Raw genomic sequence first — 17628 nt, 5'->3', positions numbered from 1 at the left:
AGACAGGGTGATGTTGTGGAGGGTCAGGTAGGACACACCAGTCCATGGACCTGTATGATTCCAGGTGAGGGTGTGTCTGGACTGACTCTTTAGGGGTAAACATGTATCCCCATCTTCCCTGCACCAGGACACTCTGGGCTCAACCCTGAAGCTCACCCCACAGGACACAGTGACAGAGCCAGAGATGGGAGCTCTCCACCAACAGCCATCAGACACTGGAACTGTGAATTAAAACAAATACACTAAAACCTGAAATAAGACATACACCTAATTTGAATAGCTGTCTTGGGAAATCAGGAACTGAATTTAGCTGCATGGAATTCTCATGTACAGTAATCAAAAGGTATAGATGGACAGTGTTTGTATTAAATGAAGAAAGTTGATCTTAACATTTACTATGACAACGATGGATTTGCTAATGATGTAGTGTCTATCTTTACTCATTTGTACTGAACACCTGTACAGTTCAGCATCATCTATAGATATGTTAGTAAAATGCAGGAATGAGGGGTTTGGGTCACAGGATTGCAGATGCATTTGTCCAGTTTACACCATGTGACTTGTGGCAGGTCAGTACAGAACGTGACAGTTAATCATCAGATGCTCTGTGTTAACCATTTTAACCAGTGTTCCATAGCACTCTGACTCGGACAGTCGCTGTCACGGTTTCGGCCGAGGCTGCTCCTTTTCCTTGTTCGGGCAGGCTTCGGCGGTCGTCGTCCCCGGAGTACTAGCTACCACCGTTCGATGTTTCATGTTTGTTAGGTTTTGTCTGGTTGTACACCTGTCCCTTGTTAGTGTTTGATTTTGTTTCCTATTTAGTTATCGTGTGTTGGGTCAGGTGTTATGTGTGATTATTATTGTCAGCTGTTGCCCTTGAGGAGTTTCCTCTCTCGTTTGTTTGTATTTCGAGAGTTCGCACTGCGTGCGCTTTTTCTTGTTTTTTCGCACTGTGTGTTGTGCGTATTTGTTCGTGCCGCCCGGTTGGGTTGGCGACTCATTCCTGTTTTGGAGTTACTAAAGTCTGTTGAAGAACACCCTTGTTCCTGCGCTTGAGTCCCTGCACCACATCCACACGCAGCACTCTGACAGAATCACACATCACACTATGGAATCAGCAGGAGCAGGCGCGCCAACGGACATTATGGAGGACCGTCTTCGTGGGCAGGAGGACAGGATCAACCAGATCGGTCACGCCCTGGATCAGGTGATGAACACTCTCCACCGATGGGAGACCAGCGGGGTACCCACGCCCCCACCTACCGGACCATCCCCATCGGTCAGTCCTCCTGTCCCCCTTCCGGAACCCAGCGGGATTCGGCTCTCACTCCCGAGGGCGTACGACGGCTCCGCTGCCGGGTGTCAAGGGTTCTTGCTGCAAGTGGAGCTCTACCTCGCCACCGTACACCCGGCTCCCTCGGGACACGAGAGCGTCTCCGCCCTCATCTCCTGTCTCACCGGCAAGGCGTTGGAGTGGGCCAACGCCGAATGGAGGAGAATAGACGCCGCTACTGTTACCTATGCGGAGTTCTCCCGCCGCTTCCGTGCCGTGTTTGACCATCCACCAGAAGGGAAGGCGGCGGGGAGCGTCTGTTCTACCTCCGACAGGGGATGAGGAGCGCACAGGCTTTTGCATTGGAGTTCCGGACTCTAGCGGCAGATGCAGGGTGGAATGAGCGGGCCCTCATAGACCACTTCCGCTGCAGCCTCCGGGAGGACGTCCAGAGAGAGTTGGTGTGCAGGGATACCACATTGTCGTTTGACCAACTGGTCGACATGGCCATTTGGCTGGACACCCTGCTCGCTACCCGTGGACGTCCCGGGTGGGGGTTGCCCATTCCACCTTCCGGCACCTCCGAGCCGAGCCCTATGGAGCTCGGAGGTGCTGGCGCTAGGGAACGGAGGAGTAGGAACCCGAGGGGGGCCGTTCCCTGCACCAACTGTGGCCGTGGAGGGCACACCGCGGCTAGGTGTTGGGGAAGGTCCCCTGGTGGAGGTGAGGTCAGGCCAGGCATTGGGGAGTCATCCCAGGTGAGTAGGCGCCCTACTTACCCAGAGCTTTCTGTCGTTCACCTAACCTTGCCTGTTTGTTTTCCACAGGTTGCACCTCGTTCCCAGCATAAGGCGCTGGTAGATTCAGGCGCAGCTGGGAATTTTGTAGATCGCCAGTTCTGTGTAAAGTTAGGGATTCCCCTCCTTCCCGTTGATAAGCCTTTCCCTGTACATGCTCTAGATAGCCGTCCGTTAGGATCTGGGTTAATTAGGGAGGTCACAGCGCCCCTTAGGATGGTGACGCAGGGGGGTCATGAGGAGACGATTCAGCTCTATCTGATTGACTCTCCTGCGTATCCGGTGGTGCTGGGGCTTCCCTGGTTGATTACCCATGACCCTACTATTTCGTGGCGAGAGAAAGCTGTTAAAGGGTGGTCTGCTCAGTGTGTGGGGCTGTGTCTGGGTGTTTCCATAGGGGCGACCTCGGTGGAGAGTCCGAATCTAATGCCAGCACTGCAGATTCCCCCCGACTATGAGGAATTGAAACTGGTGTTTAGTAAGACCAGGGCGGCGCAGCTGCCGCCTCATAGACAGGGGGATTGTGCGATAGATCTCCAGTCAGGAGCAGCCCTCCCGCGGAGCCATGTGTATCCCTTGTCCCAAGAGGAGAGGAAGGCAATGGAAACTTACATCGCCGAGTCTCTGAGACAGGGATACATACGGGCCTCCACTTCACCCGCTTCCTCAAGCTTCTTTTTTGTGAAGAAAAAGGATGGAGGTCTGCGCCCGTGTATTGATTACCGCGGTCTCAATCAGATTACAGTGAAGTACAGCTACCCACTTCCTCTGATTGCGACTATGACGGAGTCATTACACGGTGCTCAGTTCTTCACAAAATTGGATCTTAGGAGCGCATATAACTTGGTGCGCATTAGAGAGGGCGATGAATGGAAGACAGCATTTAGCACGACCTCCGGTCATTACGAGTATCTCGTCATGCCATATGGGTTAATGAATGCTCCCTCAGTCTTCCAATCCTTTGTAGATGAGATTTTCCGGGACATGCAGGGGCAGGGAGTAGTCGTGTACATAGACGATATTCTGGTGTACAGTTCTACCCGAGCTGAGCATGTAGCCCTGGTGCGCCGAGTGTTGAGGAGGCTGTTGGAGCATGACTTATATGTCAAGGCAGAGAAATGTCTGTTCTTTCAGAAGTCGGTCTCCTTTTTGGGTTATCAGTTGTCTGCGTCAGGGGTGAAGATGGAGGTTGACCAGGTGTCAGCTGTGCGTAATTGGCAAACCCCAACCACTGTGAAAGAGGTGCAACAGTTCTTGGGCTTTGCAAATTATTACCGGAGGTTTATCCGGGGTTTTGGACAGGTGGCAGCTCCCATAACGTCTCTGTTGAAGGGGGGTCCGGTGCGCTTGCAGTGGTCAGCTGAGGCGGACAGGGCTTTTGGGAAACTGAAGGACCTGTTTACCTCAGCGCCGGTGTTGGCGCATCCGGATCCCGCTTTACCTTTCCAGGTAGAAGTAGACGCGTCCGAGGCTGGTATTGGGGCCGTTCTCTCACAACGGTCTGGCACACCACCTAAACTCCGCCCCTGTGCTTTTTATTCTAAGAAGCTCAGTCCGGCGGAGCGGAATTATGACGTAGGGGACAGGGAGCTGTTAGCCGTGGTACAGGCCCTAAAGGTGTGGAGGCATTGGCTTGAGGGGGCTCAACACCCTTTCTTCATTCTAACTGACCACCGTAACCTGGAATACATCCGGGCAGCTAGGAGACTGAATCCTCGCCAGGCCCGCTGGACTATGTTTCTAGCCCGGTTTGTGTTTAAAATCACTTACATCCCTGGGTCCCAGAACGGGAAGGCAGATGCCCTGTCTCGGCGGTATGACACGGAGGAGAGGTCCGTTGAGCCCACTCCCATACTACCGAAGTCTTGTCTGGTTGCACCGGTGGTATGGGAGGTCGATGCCGAGATCGAGCGAGCGTTACGCACCGACCCAAGTCCTCCCCAGTGTCCAGTGGGTCGGACGTACGTTCCGCTCGAGGTACGCGATCGCCTCATTTATTGGGCTCATACGTCCCCCTCCTCTGGACATCCAGGTATCGGCCGGACAGTTCACTGCCTTAGCACTGGTGGCCAACGTTAGCCAGGGATGTGAGGATTTATGTCTCCTCCTGTTCGGTGTGTGCCCAGTGTAAGGCGCCCAGACATTTGCCCAGGGGTAAGCTACAACCCCTGCCCGTTCCACAACGACCCTGGTCCCACCTCTCGGTGGATTTTGTTACAGACCTTCCCCTCTCACAGGGGAATACTACCATCCTGGTCGTTGTGGATCGGTTCTCGAAGGCCTGTCGTCTCCTTCCCATGCCGGGTCTACCTACTGCCCTACAGACCGCTGAGGCTCTGTTTACCCATGTCTTCCGGCATTACGGGGTACCCGAGGATATAGTGTCTGATCGAGGCCCCCAGTTCACCTCCAGAGTGTGGAGAGCATTTATGGAAAGGTTGGGGGTTTCGGTGAGCCTTACCTCGGGTTATCACCCGGAGAGTAATGGGCAGGTTGAACGTGTCAACCAGGATGTGGGGAGGTTTCTGAGGTCTTATTGCCAGGGCCGGCCGGAGGAGTGGGCGAGATACGTTCCTTGTGCCGAGATGGCGCAGAACTCTCTCCGCCACTCCTCCACCCAACTAACCCCTTTCCAGTGTGTGTTAGGGTACCAGCCGGTTCTGGCACCTTGGCACGAGAGCCAGATCGAGGCCCCTGCGGTGGATGAGTGGGTGCGGCGCTCGGAAGAGACATGGAACGCTGCCCACGTCCATCTGCAGCGGGCCATCCGTCGGCATAAGACGAGCGCCGATCTCCACCGCAGTGAGGGGCCAGTGTACGCACCTGGAGATCGAGTCTGGCTCTCGACCAGAAACCTGCCCCTCCGCCTGCCCTGCCGGAAGCTGGGTCGGCGGTTTGTGGGTCCATTTAAAGTCCTGGGGAGGTTGAACGAGGTGTGTTACAGGTTAGAACTGCCTATTGATTACAGGAATATTAACCCCTCGTTTCATGTGTCTCTCCTCAGGCCGGTGGTAGCTGGTCCACTCCAGGATTATGAGATAGAGGAGATTCCTCCGCCCCCGTTGGACATCGAGGGGGCTCCGGCGTACACAGTGAGGTCCATCCTTGATTCGAGACGCCGGATGGGGGGTCTCCAATATCTCGTGGAGTGGGAGGGGTACGGCCCGGAGGAGCGGTGCTGGGTGCCGAGGAGGGACATATTAGACCTGTCCCTGCTGACCGAGTTCCATCGGGGTCATCCTACGCGCCCTGCTCCACGTCGTCCTGGTCGTCCCCGAGGCCGGGATCGGCGCACGGCTGGTGCCGCGCGTCAAGGGGGGGGTACTGTCACGGTTTCGGCCGAGGCTGCTCCTTTTCCTTGTTCGGGCAGGCTTCGGCGGTCGTCGTCCCCGGAGTACTAGCTACCACCGTTCGATGTTTCATGTTTGTTAGGTTTTGTCTGGTTGTACACCTGTCCCTTGTTAGTGTTTGATTTTGTTTCCTATTTAGTTATCGTGTGTTGGGTCAGGTGTTATGTGTGATTATTATTGTCAGCTGTTGCCCTTGAGGAGTTTCCTCTCTCGTTTGTTTGTATTTCGAGAGTTCGCACTGCGTGCGCTTTTTCTTGTTTTTTCGCACTGTGTGTTGTGCGTATTTGTTCGTGCCGCCCGGTTGGGTTGGCGACTCATTCCTGTTTTGGAGTTACTAAAGTCTGTTGAAGAACACCCTTGTTCCTGCGCTTGATTCCCTGCACCACATCCACACGCAGCACTCTGACAGTCGCAGGGATCTTGTCCTATTTAGGGGGAAATAATGGTTTTACATTAGGAGAATCAGGAGTACTCGTCCTTCTATAGATTAGAAATTGATGATAGTTTCACTATATTGCCCAAAACAATAGACTTTTCAGTAAGAAAAAGTTATGATTAGGAATATTGTCAAAACGTATGACATGGTCTGTAGTTTACTCACTGTAGTAAGCATACACTAGTCAGTTAGTAGTTTTCATGTATTCATTCAATATTATATAATTGTGCAAAATGTTTTTTTTAATATACATCTTTAAATAAATAATTTAGAGTGAGAAAACTGTTAGTAGCCTAACTTGAAGCTGTTCTGCCAACAGTAGAAGGATGATACCAAGCTTGCCTTTCCCCTCATTATTTGGAATACCCATTCTCTTCACTTGAGCCTTTTTTAACGGTAAATGTGTCTCGGAAGGTAACCTACTCTGGGTGTCTTTAAGCATTAGTGTCAGCCTACTTTGAAAATACCTTACTTTCTTCATACTCTTGTCAAACTATTGATTGCTGGTGAAATCATTAAACAGATAAAATCATGCAGTATAGATGTAGGATCTTAATTTGAGCCAGTTTGATTCAGCGGGAAAATAATCCTGCAGCAACAGGAAATGTGAATTATTATGTGGATTATAATAAATTGACATTTTTGTAGGGGTTGATAGCTTTTTCATAAGGGATAATCAAGTCTGAAATGTACAAACTTCAGAAGTCTTTTTATTGTAGTATATTTTATTTTGGAGGAAAGTTCTCCTGCAATAGGGTGATATAATTAAGAGAGGGGGTGGGGGTCCTGCTGATTGAGCCTGCGCAATATTTGACATTACATGTTTCCTTTTAGCATTAGGCTTAGCCTACTGCGCAATATTTGAAATGCAACAAAAGCTTTAGAACATGATAAACTTGAGGTAAAGGTTCCAGAATCACCAGGTGCATTCACCTTTCAAATCCAAACAAATCTGAATTCATGACCTACTGAAAAGTGAAAACAAGATGAATGCCAACAAATCCAGATTATTCCCCTCTCTCTATGACCAGTCCAACGCATGCTGGGATATTTGGACCTCAATTTTGCAGCAGGACCATAATCATTGCAATGCGCAGCAGCAGCATCAGCATCATCAGCATCAGCCCGTTAGAGACACAGAGCAGTGGCCTGACACGGGCATCCTAGTTGTGAACAACTACCAGCCTCTGGAGGTGTTTAGTCCCCCGACCGGTATCCATGGGGTCAGGAGGAGCGAAATGGACGAAGTCAACGAGCTGGCTATCCTGATGATGGAGTTGGAGTTAGGAGCGCAGATGGGAGAGCCGTTGGATCGCGGGAGATGTAAAATACAGTGCTATTTTTTTCTCTTCATACGACAATCTGACTTCAAACGCGCCATTTCAGATTGTAGGCCTAGTGTGCCTATGCGACAGCCATACATCTTGGGGCATCTGATGTTGTCTATTACAATGTTAGACCTCATTGTTTAGAGAATTAGTGCTAACACTTTATACATTGATTGATTCTCTCTTTCCCTCCCATAGATTACTTCCTAAGCAACCTTCATACATCTGTCATCCAACAACTGAGAAGAGAAGGATTTAAATCAGGGAAAAAACAATAATGCTGGTATCTCATCAGAATCACCTTGATTAACAACTATTTATAGTCATAAATAAATCCTATATTTAACCTTTTTTATCAGAATACATTTTTTCCTCAAACCACAAACCACATTAACCATCCAACAACCAATCTGTCATCACTTTTATTGGGTTAATTTGCAAAGATTCAAATCCCATAATCTGACATCCTGTTTCTCTCTTCAAACTGATGTATCAGCATTAAAATGTGAAATGTGTTTAATTTCTACACAAAACCGGTCAGCATCTACAGAACAGACAGAAAGGGTTTCATCATCAATACAGTAGCCTACATGGTAACATAACCGTCCATCCACAACCATGTGTGTTGTCAGTCCATCAGCAAAATATATGCTGGAAACAGAAAAGCAACAGAGTTCTGGTTTGGAGTTACAGTAAGAGAGAGCATTCCTCTCCTATTGACACTCAGACACACTGGACGGGCTGGAAAACCTCATCTCCCAGGGTGCATCTGAAAACAGATACTCTACTGTACAGGGGGTCAGTAAAAAATAAAATCATGGTGAAAGACTATAACCTGCATCTGAAATAATGCAATAATGATAAACACGGTAGGATAAAATATGTTAAATTTTTGGGACAGCTTTCATTTTAACATTTCATTCCCTTTCTTTCTGTCTTATCTTAGCGTTACAGTAATTTGAGAATTAAAAGTATATTTTGTTGTTGCAATACCACCTACGATGTGTGAGGTGATATGCGCTTCCCCCCCATCCTTTGGTATACTGTGACCAAAACGATTACACTCTTCCCCCAGTCACTTGTTCCTCTTATCAAAGATACTCAAACCAGGCTCATCTCAGTCTTGGGTTCCATGTGTAGACTCATGCATGCCATGCCCACCCATTATAATACCAAGAGCCACTGTATGAATACCATACTGAATAGGAGCAACCTTCAGACAAGGTGTGTTCACTCACTGGTAATGAGAGAATGAAAGCCAGAATCCATGGAGAGGACCAAACACCAGGGCTGGGAGCTGCCCTAACCTTTTAACCTTTGTGTCCAGCAACAGATCACATTACAGACATATACCTATAGGATAAAGTGCATTTCAACTGGTTCCCGTTAAAAATAAAAATTACAATCATCAAGGAGGAGATCAAATACGTTGGGTTAGACATTCACAATATGATGCAAAGAATGCCCTACTGAAGAGGATCTTGGTCTTCAAAGCTCAAACCAATCTCTATGGAGTTAACAGTGTCCCAGTCCACCACTGTCCATTCAGTATGTAACAGTATAGTACCATTATTCCTACTAGAGGCCCTTGTGCCAATCAGTCCTGGGGATTCTGTGCATTAAACCAGAGGTGCACATCTCCAGTCCGAAAATGTCAAAGCTTCAGTCTGGTTTTTGGGCAAACATTACAGAATGTAGAAATGTATTGTGTAGAACACAGATATGACACTCAGTTATGCAGAATCATTACAGTGCAATCCATACTTTCTGTAACATTTGCTTAGTGGATTACGTAGCCAATTTATGATTTAATTTGACTGATGAATCAAGTGCTAAAGAAAAGAGAAATCTAACTGAGCACTGTGTCAGCGTTTAAAGTGTCCTTTATCCTTTCTGATTAGAAACACATTACATTTATTTACAGTTGCAAAAGCAGCTGCTACTCTTCCTGGTGTCCACACAAAACATGAAACATGACATAATACAGAACATTAATTGACATGAACATCTCAAGGACAGAACTACATCAATTTTAAAAAGGCACACGTAGCCTACATATCAATACATACACACAAACTATCTAGGTCAAATAGGGGAGAGGCGTTGTGCCGTGAGGTGTTGCTTTATCTGTTTGTTTTTTTTCAAACCAGGTTTGCTGTTCATTTGAGCAATATGAGATGGAACGGAGTTCCATGCAATAATGTCTCTATATAATACTGTACGCTTTCTTGAATTTGTTCTGGATTTGGGGACTGTGAAAATACCCCTGGTGGCATGTCTGGTGGGGTATGTGTGTATGTCAGAGCTGTAAGTTGACTATGCAAACAATTTGGGATTTTCAACACAATGTTTGTTATAAAAAGAAGAAATTATGCAGTCAGTGTCTCCTCAACTCTTAGCCAAGAGAGACTGGCATGCACAGTATTTATATCAGCCCACTGATTACAATGAAAGGCAAGACGTACCGCTCCGTTCTGGGCCAGCTGCAGCTTAACTTGGTCTTTCCTTGCAGTGCTCGATCACACGACTGGACAATAATCAAGACAAAACTAGAGCCTGCAGGACTTGCTTTTTGGAGTGTGGTGTCAATAAAGCAGAGCATGTCTTTCTCCCCATATACAATGCTCTTAGTTTTAGAAATGTTCAGGACCAGTTTATTACTGGCCACCCATTCCAAAACAGACTGCAACTCTTTGTTAAGGGTTTCATTGACTTCATTAGATGTGGTTGCTGATGCGTATATATGGTTGAATCATCAGCATACATGTACACACATGTTTTGTTTAATGCCAGTGGCAGGTCATTATTAAAAATAGAAAAGAGTAGAGGGCCTAGAGAGCTGCCCTGCGGTACACTACACTTTACATGTTTGACATTAGAGAAGCTTCCATTAAAGAAAACCCTTTGAGTTCTATTAGACAGATAGCTCTGAATCCACAATATGGCAGAAGTTGAAAAGCCATAACACATACGTTTTTTCAACAACAGGTTATGGCCAATAATATCAAAGGCTGGTACTGAAATATAACAGTACAGCTCCCACAATCTTCTTATTATCAATTTATTTCAACCAATCATCAGTCATTTGTGTCAGTGCAGATCTTGTCCTGGAGTGTTTGTAAACACCCTAGTAGGTTGATTTATAACCTGAACCAGATTACAGGCACTGGTTACAGTAAGAAGCTTCCTTTTGAGCAGACAGCTTGATGAAAACCAATCAATATTCAGGTCCCCAAGAAAGCAGACCTCTCTGTATACATCACATGCACTATCAAGCATTTCACACATATTATATAGATACTTACTGTTAGCAGTTGGTGGCCTATAACAACACCCCAAAAGAAAAGGCTTTAGATGTGCCAAGTGAACCTGCAACCACAACACTGAATATATACAGCAACACCTCCCCGATAAGCATTTCTGTCTCTTCTATAGATGTTATATCCTTGTATTGCTACTGCTGTATCTTCAAATGAATTATCTAAGTGAGTCTCAGAAATGGCTAATATATGAATGTTATCTGATGTTAGCATGTTATTGATTTCATTAAACCTTATTTCTAAGGCTTCATATATTCATATGGTCTATTTTCAGCCCTTTCCCGGGTAGCTTTGTCCTCCTGAGTGGCGCAGTGGTCTAAGGCACTGCCTCGCAGTGCTAGCTGTGCCACTAGAGATCCTGGTTTGAATCCAGGCTCTGTCGTAGCCGGCCGTGACCGGGAGACCCAGGGGGCGGCGCACAATTGGTCCAGGGTAGGGGAGGGAATGGCTGGCAGGGATGTAGCTCAGTTGATAGAGCATGGCATTTGCAATGCCAGGGTTGTGGGTTCGATTCCAGTATAAAAATGTATGCACTCACTAACTGTAAGTCGCTCTGGATAAGAGCGTCTGCTAAATGACGTAAATGTAAAATGTAGCGTAGGAGTGATGGCCATTGCAAAATTTAGATTTTGTGGTAAATTAACCATTTCCTTGTGGATTTTGATGTGTGCTTGGGGTTATAGTCTTGCTGGACGATCCACTTGCGACCGAGTTTCAGCTTCCTGGCAGAGGCAACTATGTATTTGGCCAAAATGTCCTGGTACTGGGTAAAGTTCATGATGCCATTGACCTTAACAAGGGCCGCAGGACCAGTGGAAGAAAAATAGTCCCAATATATCAATGATCCACCACCATTTTATACAGTAGGTACAGGGTTATTTTCTGCTTATGCATCCTTATCTCGACGCCAAATCCACCACTGGTGTGCCTGGCCAAATACCTCTATTTCATGTCATCCAAGAAATGTAAATGCCTGGAGTTTGCTAAACGGCATTGGTACTTGGATTGGAACCTGGACTATGGTCAGATGACATGAAAAAAGAGCTCTTTGGCCACACACATCGGTAGTGGGTATGGCGTTGAAATAAGGATGCTGTGCCGCAACAACAGCATCATGAAGTGACTTTGACATCCGTAAGAACCTGTATGCCAACAATGTCCTATCTGGCGGTACCATAATGTATCCTGGTATCGGTGACCACATGCAGAAACAGATCACAGCCCTGGTCTCCAGCACCATGAAGATCAAGGTAAATGGCTGAGAACACGTGGGGAAACTGTTAAAGAATATACCCAGTCTGAAATCAGTCCCCACTCCTGCTTAATCCGCTGCAGGTCTGTAGTTGTATCTAGTCCATCTCAGTGTAATTTCCACAAATATAGCATTTAGACCAGGGGTGTCAAACTCATTCAATGGAGGGCCTAGTGTCTGCTGTTTTTTTATTATTTCCACCACTTTTAAACCTCATTTTCATTATCTCCAGCACCATACCAGTGTCTACATATGTGAAAACGTTGCAAAGTGAAAGATATTTATCTTCCGCTGCCTCTACAGAGAATGGCTTGTGGTTTATGGTATTACTACAACCACCCCAAACTTCCCCCTGCTCTGTTCCGCTCTGTTCTGACTTTCCAGCAGGTCTGTTGTTGTAACCAGTCCATCTCAGTGTAATTCCCACAGATATAGCATTTAGAATCTTGTCATATAAACTACTCTGGCTATACAATTGATAAAAACAATTGAAAAACTAACATGAAGAGAATTCAACAGGCCGAATCATTACAATGTCTCTGAGATGTTACTTTTCAATGGTAGTCCGCATTTATGTTTTATTTCAACAAAATAATGTAAAAAATACATTAAAGTTCAGAACAACACATGAGCTCATCTAAGCCTACATATCTATCAACTATCTAATCATCTTCTTACACTACACTGTTTTGAGTATTTTAAAGCAAGCCATTTAATAACCAAGTACATAATATGCCATGAAAATGACTGGTAATTCATTAGCAACACACGTCAGCAAGACCCACTGAAATCAACCAAAAGAGAACAAATTAATGGTCTGCTATAGCATAAACCCAATACAATGCAGTATATCTACACAGAATCATACACAGTCATCATAAACCTCATCAGGGTCTTCTGCACCCCTCTCAGTGTCAGGTGGTATGTTCTGCTCAGGCTCCACTCTGGGAAGCTCCACTTCATTCCCCTCTGGAGGACTCCATTTCCCTATAGACCAAGGGGATGACAAGGCAAGAGGGATAATACAACAGTGACAGCAATTACATTGACTTTTGATACTTAACTATACTTTTACTCAAGTAGCATATTACTGGGTGACTTTCATTTTACTTGAGTCATTTTCTATTAAGTTACTATATCATACTTTTACTCAAGTATTACAATTGGGTACTTTTTCCACCATTGAGGGGGGGGGACCAGAACAGGTTGAGTCTATCTAGTCATCTCAAAGCATAACCCTTCAGTGGGACACTTCAGCAATACAAAAGATGACATACTGTACTTAGCTACTGGTCACATGAAGGCCCATCGGTTGGCTGGATCTGGTGTCTACATCACAGTAGTCAGGGAGAGAGACGTAACAACGGTAGTATCCTGAGTCAGACAGGGGGATGTTGTGGAGGGTCAGGTAGGACACACCTGTCCCTGGACCTGTATGATTCCAGGTGAGGGTGTGTCTGGACTGACTCTTTAGAAGTAAACATGTATCCCCATCTTCCCTGCACCAGGACACTCTGGGCTCAACCCTGAAGCTCACCCCACAGGACACAGTGACAGAGCCAGAGATGGGAGCTCTCCACCAACAGCCATCAGACACAGGAACTGTGAATTAAAACAAATACACTCAAACCTGAAATAAGACATACACCTAATTTGAATAGCTGTCTTGGGAAATCAGGAACTGAATTTAGCTGCATGGAATTCTCATGTACAGTAATCAAAAGGTATAGATGGACAGTGTTTGTATTAAATGAAGAAAGTTGATCTTAATATTTACTATGACAACGATGGATTTGCTAATGATGTAGTGTCTATCTTTACTCATTTGTACTGAACACCTGTACAGTCCAGCATCATCTATAGATATGTTAGTAAAATGCAGGAATGAGGGGTTTGGGTCACAGGATTGCAGATGCATTTGTCCAGTTTACACCATGTGACTTGTGGCAGGTCAGTACAGAACGTGACAGTTAATCATCAGATGCTCCGTGCTAACCGTTTTAACCAGAGTTCTGTAGCACTCTGACTCGGACAGTCGCAGGGATCTTGTCCTATTTAGGGGAAAATCATTGTTTTACATTAGGAGAATCAGGAGTACTCGTCCTTCTATAGATTAGAAATTGATGATAGTTTCACTATTTTGCCCAAAACATTAGACTTTTCAGTAAGAAAAAGTTATGATTACGAATATTGTCAAAACGTATGACATGGTCTGTAGTTTACTTACTGTAGTAAGCATACACTAGTCAGTTAGTAGTTTTCATGTATTCATTCAATATTATATCATTGTGCAAAATGTTTTTTTTGTAATATACATCTTTGAATAAATCATTTAGAGTGAGAAAACTGTTAGTAGCCTACCTTGAAGTTGTTCTGCCAACAGTAGAAGGATGATACCAAGCTAGCCTTTCCCCTCATTATTTGGAATACCCATTCTCTTCACTTGAGCCTTTTTTAACGGTAAATGTGTCTCGGAAGGTAACCTACTCTGGGTGTCTTTAAGCATTAGTGTAGGCCTACTTTGAAAATACCTTATTTTCTTCATACTCTTGTCAAACTATTGATTGCTGGTGAAATCATTAAACAGATAAAATCATGCAGTATAGATGTAGGATCTTAATTTGATCCAGTTTGATACAGCGGGAAAATAATCCTGCAGTAACAGGAAATGTGAATTATTATGTGGATTATAATTAATTGCCATTTTTGTAGGGGTTGATAGCTTTTTCATAAGGGATAATCAAGTCTGAAATGTACAAACTTCAGAAGTATTTTTATTATAGTATATTTTATTTTGGAGGAAAGTTCTCCTGCAATAGGGTGATATAATTAAGAGAGGGGGTGGGGGTCCTGCTGATTGAGCCTGCGCAATATTTGACATTAAATGTTTCCTTTTAGCATTAGGCTTAGCCTACTGCGCAATATTTAAAATGCAACAAAAGGTTTAGAACATGATACACTTGAGGTAAAGGTTCCAGAATCACCAGGTGCATTCACCTTTCAAATCCAAACAAATCTGAATTCATGACCTACTGAAAAGTGAAAACAAGATGAATGCCAACAAATCCAGATTCTTCCCCTCTCTCTATGACCAGTCCAACGCATGCTGGGATATTTGGACCTCAATTTTGCAGCAGGACCATAATCATTGCAATGTGCAGCAGCAGCAGCAGCAGCATCAGCATCAGCACGTTAGAGACACAGAGCGGTGGCCTGACACGGGCATCCTAGTTGTGAACAACTACCAGCCTCTGGAGGTGTTTAGTCCCCCGACCGGTATCCATGGGGTCAGGAGGAGCGAAATGGACGAAGTCAACGAGCTGGCTATCCTGATGATGGAGTTGGAGTTAGGAGCGCAGATGGGAGAGCCGTTGGATCGCGGGAGATGTAAAATACAGTGCTATTTTTTTCTCTTCATACGACAATCTGACTTCAAACGCGCTGTTTCATATTGTAGGCCTAGTGTGCCTATGCGACAGCCACACATCTTGGGGCATCTGATGTTGTCTATTACAATGTTAGACCTCATTGTTTAGAGAATTAGTGCTAACACTTTATACATTGATTGATTGTCTCTTTCCCTCCCATAGATTACTTCCTAAGCAACCTTCATACCTCTGTCATCCAACAACTGAGAAGAGAAGGATTTAAATCAGGGAAAAAACAATAATGCTTGTATCTCATCAACTATTTATATTCATAAATAAATCCTATATTAAACCTTTTTTATCAGAATAAATGTTTTCCTTAAGCCACAAGCCACAAATCACATTAACCATCCAACAACCAATCTGTCATCACTTTTATTGGGTTAATTTGCGAAGATTCAAATCCCATAATCTGACATCCTGTTTCTCTCTTCAAACTGATGTATCAGCATTAAAATATGAAATGTGTTTAATTTCTACACAAAACCGGTCAGCATCTACAGAACAGACAGAAAGGTTCTAGCCGGTGCCCCCGCACATTGACTCTGCAACGGTACCCCCCTGTATATATAGCCTCCCTACTGTCACTTTATTTTTACTTCTGCTCTTTTTTTTCTCAACACTTTTTTTGTTGTTGTTTTATCCTTACTTTTTTTGTTTAAAATAAATGCACTGTTGGTTAAGGGCTGTAAGTAAGCATTTCACTGTAATGTCTGCACCTGTTGTATTCGGCGCATGTGACCAATAAAATTTGATTTGATTTGATTTGATTTGAAAGGGTTTCATTTTACAATACAGTAGCATACATGGTAACATAACCGTCCATCCACAACCATGTGTGTTGTCAGTCCATCAGCAAAATATATGCTGGAAACAGAAAAGCAACAGAGTTCTGGTTTGGAGTTACAGTAAGAGAGAGCATTCCTCTCCTATTGACACTCAGACACACTGGACGGGCTGGAAAACCTCATCTCCCAGGGTGCATCTGAAAACAGATACTCTACTGTACAGGGGGGAAATCTGACTCAGTTCTCAATTGTCATTGAAGAACAAACTAAATCACCTGTCAGTGGATAGAATACAGGGCCATTGGAGACGACAAAACAGGTGTCTCTCTTTTAGTTGAAATGGACTTGGTGTATAAAAAGAGCAAAGATACATGGCATGCCTCTACATGCTTATATATACAGTACATTGTGATTTATCCATAACGACAAAACACATCTATTTATAAGTGGAAATGCTACTGAGTGAAGACGAGATGTCATATTTTCTTAATAAGGTCTATTATTTTTTTAAGGTTGAATCGTTTGGGACAGCAATACTATCCTATCCTTTTGATGTACGTCATTTAGCAGACACTCTTATCCAGAGCGAGTTACAGGAGCAATTAGGGTTAAGTGCCTTGCTCATGTGCACCTCAACAGATTTTTCGCCTAGTCGGTTCGGGGATTTAAAACAGCAACCTTTCAGTTACTGGCCCAATGCTCATAACCACTAGCCTACCTTTTGATGGCATCAGCAGTCGTTAAATGTGTGCAATACCGTGGAGAGAGGTTGACTTTTTCAGATGTGCACTGTTGCTGTTACGAAGAAATAAAAAAATTAAAAAAAGCTGTTATAAAAACAACAAAGCTGTTTGAAAAACAACAAAGCTGTTTGAAAAACACATGAGATTCAAGTTAACTGTTTTTGAGGCATGTGTGTCTGTGTTTATACAGTCAGGTCCCAAATTACTGGATGAACAAAAAAGCAATCAATCAAATTCATTAGAAAATCATTATTTACGTCAGCAGATGTCACAAAGTGCTATACAGAAACCCAGCCTAAAACCCAAAACAGCAAGCAGTGCAGATGTAGAAGCATGTTGGCTAGGAAAAACTCCCTAGAAAGGCAGAAACCTAGGAAGACACCTAGAGAGGAACCAGGCTTTGAGGGGTGGCCAGTCCTCTTCTTGCTGTGCCGGGTGGAGATTATAAGAGTACATGGCCATTAAGGGCAGACTGTTCTTCAAGATGTTCAAACGTTCATAGATGACCAGTAGGGTCAAATAATAATCACAGTGGTTGTGGAGGGTGCAACAGGTCAATACCTCAGGAATAATGCAGAGCATTCAGAGGTCGAGACAGCATGTGCTGTAGATAGATAGAGATAGAGAGAGAGAGAGAGAGAGAGAGAGAGAGAGAGAGAGAGAGAGAGAGAGAGAGAGAGAGAGAGAGAGAGAGTCAAAAACAGCAGGTCCGGGACAATGTAGCACGTCCGTTGAAACTAGAGCAGCAGCACGACCAGGTGGACTTGGGACAGCCAGGAGTCATCAGGCCAGTTAGTCCTGAGGCATGGTCTTAGGGCTCAGGTCCTCCAGGAGAGGGAGAGAGCAAGAGAGAATTAGAGGGAGCATACTTAAATTCACACAGGACACCAGATAAGACAGGATAATTACACCA

At 44.9% G+C, this 17628-nt stretch overlaps 1 long non-coding RNA gene across 1 annotated transcript; it reads left to right on the top strand.

Moving 5' to 3' along the window:
- Positions 1-6814: 6814 nt before the first annotated feature.
- On the top strand, positions 6815-7535 carry LOC121558385. Its single transcript, XR_005998522.2, has 2 exons — positions 6815-7179; positions 7383-7535. It is a non-coding gene; the product is annotated as an uncharacterized LOC121558385 (long non-coding RNA).
- Positions 7536-17628: the final 10093 nt, after the last annotated feature.

This window comes from Coregonus clupeaformis, unplaced genomic scaffold (genome assembly GCF_020615455.1).
Source record: "Coregonus clupeaformis isolate EN_2021a unplaced genomic scaffold, ASM2061545v1 scaf0369, whole genome shotgun sequence".
In the NCBI taxonomy this organism is placed as follows: domain Eukaryota; kingdom Metazoa; phylum Chordata; class Actinopteri; order Salmoniformes; family Salmonidae; genus Coregonus; species Coregonus clupeaformis.
Note: the sequence above shows the minus strand (reverse complement) of the source record. Positions and strands in the feature narration are given on the sequence as shown.